The sequence below is a fragment of the Acomys minous genome, assembly GCF_964271855.1.
Source record: "Acomys minous genome assembly, chromosome: 3".
NCBI classification, from domain to species: Eukaryota; Metazoa; Chordata; class Mammalia; order Rodentia; family Muridae; genus Acomys; species Acomys minous.
The window spans coordinates 121472896-121475280 of record NC_140485.1 but is presented as its reverse complement, the minus strand read 5'-3'; the positions used below and the strand labels follow the sequence as shown (position 1 = coordinate 121475280).

General features: G+C 42.8%; 1 long non-coding RNA gene across 1 annotated transcript; it reads right to left on the bottom strand.

Annotated features, from left to right (window-relative positions):
• Positions 1-353: 353 nt before the first annotated feature.
• On the bottom strand, positions 354-2076 carry LOC311594317. The gene is made up of 3 exons (XR_014778052.1): positions 1960-2076; positions 1596-1771; positions 354-439 (listed from the first exon to the last, which is right to left on the bottom strand). It is a non-coding gene; the product is annotated as an uncharacterized lncRNA (long non-coding RNA).
• Positions 2077-2385: the final 309 nt, after the last annotated feature.

The following is a 2385-nucleotide window of genomic DNA, read 5'->3' as shown; positions in this document are numbered from 1 at the left end:
TCCTTTTCTGGACTCCATAGGCACCTGCACTTATATATACCCACACAGAGATACACAATATATACACAATTAGATACAGATCTTTTACATAAAAGAATAAAAGGAGGCAAATGTGATGGTGCATGTTTTCAATTGCAGCACAGAGAAGGCTGAGAGTCGATAGCTAGTTCCATGCCAGCCACGGTTACATAGTGAGATCCTTTCTCAAAAAATAAAGTGTGCAAAGTAGGACTTAATTAGAGAAGCATAACCCTACGAAAGTAATGAAAAACGTGGATCTATTATGCACACACTAGACCTTACATAAGTATGCAGCCAGAAGGTCTATAAAGACTGTGGCTTCCTTACCTGCCATTGAACATATCTCTCTGTGAGTTGAGTCAACAGCCAGGAAGGAAAGTGAGATGTGCCGTAGAAAAGAGCAGGGACAAAGTGCAACCTAGAAAAATAAGCTAGAAGCCATGAGGACAAATACATTGATATCTGTCCCCTTCATCTGTGTTCAGGTCACTTACATGGTAAAGCCGACTCATTTGACCATTGAGTTTTTATCTTTGCCTGGTTCAAGACTCAAAGAGGAAGGAGGGCCCAGTGGTTTCTAGAAGAACTCTGATTCCCCAAGGTGGGTTAGCTGATCAGCATAAATATGAGTGACCCACCATTGTTTGTTTGTTTCTTTCTTTCTTTTTGTTTTTCAAGATAGGGTTTCTCTGTGTGACAGCCCCAGTCCTGGACTCTTTGTAGACCAGGCTGGCCTCAAACTCAGAAAGATCCGCTTGCCTCTGGTCAAGCGCCTCTTGTACCCAGACATAACTTCAATCCATGAAGCAAAATGGACCATGAAAAAGGGAACTCTAGCTTAGCAAAAGCAGACACAGCACAAAGCTATGCAACAGATCTCTCCCCTTCTTTATCTAGCAAGAGCTTGCAGGATCCACTTAACCCTGGGCTTGTCAAGGCAAGCAATCTCAAGGTCCTGGAATTCCCAGCTAACTTGCCTCAGGTCTCATTTTCAGAAATTCACTTTGGGATAGAGAGATCAAGCTAAAAAGCTGTACAAGTAAAAAAGAAATATAGCCCGGTGTGGTGGTACACACTTATAATTCCAGCACTCAGGGATGCAGAGACAGGCAGATTGCTGTGAGCTCAAGGCCACCCTGGTCTACAAAGCAAGTCCAGGACAGCCAAGGCTACACAGAGAAACCCTGTTAAAAAAAAAAAAAGGAATACAAACCAAGCTCTGATACTAGGAGTTATTCAAGATCATACATAAGATCGAGGTGTGACAGCACTCAGGAGGCTGAGGCAGGTAGATCTCTGCATGACAAAGGCTAACCTGGGCTACATAATGAGCCCCTATATAAAAAAACAAGGGCTGGAGAGATGGCTTGGAGGTTAAGAGCACTGACTGTTTTTCCAAAGGTCATGAGTTCAATTCCCAGCAACCACATGGTGGCTCACAACCATCTATAATGAAATCTGTATACATAATAAATAAATAAATAAAAATCTTAAAAACAAAAAACAAAAAACAAAAAACAAAAAACAAAAAAACCCCAAGTTCAAGTTTTCTGCAAAATAACATGCAACTTTACCAGTAACACATGAAGGAATTTTCCAGATTTCTTGATTCTCTCTGTCCCGTCTTAAAAGAAGCAACAGAAAAGAAGAGGAGAGAAGACGAAGTATGTCAGTCATGCTTGAAGAAACTGTCAAGAAGCCAAACACATGGTTCTCTCCTACAATACAGTGTCTTTGGTGGGGGACTGTCCTAAGAGAGGATGGAAAAAAAAAAAAAGGTCAAATCCAGTTATCAATGTGGTTGCTATGCAACAGCCTCAAAGCTATACAAAATACTGACTGGCACTGGACCAGAGTCTAGGCGTGATAAAGATGAAGACCACAGACACAAAGGACAACATTCTCCCAGCTATGAGAAGCTATGCTATCTGAATGTACCTGAGAGCCTTAGATTAAGCTGATAGACAGGTATCCATTGAGAAGCAAGGGAGGGGGAATCCTTCTCACTGCCACTTTTATCATCACTGCCATGACTCTGGCGCAGATCTCCAAACGGCAGGAACGATCCAGCCAAATACCTTTTGGCCAAGAGCGGCTGCAGATCACGACCCAGGGAACAGAGCTTGGGTAACTGGATGGGGGCCAAAAAAAAAGTCTCCAGTTTTACTTCCCAGCCAGTGCAATAACAGTGCTGTACTGTACAGGAAAATAACTACACTGAACACAGTGCTTCTAGCCCTCTGAGAGGCAAGCCGCCCATCATTATTTTGGAAATGGCATTTTTGACATTCACGAGTTGGGTTGGGTTTTGTTTGGCTGATGTTGTTCGCTGTGTGCTGATCACTCCTGTGCACCTGACTAACC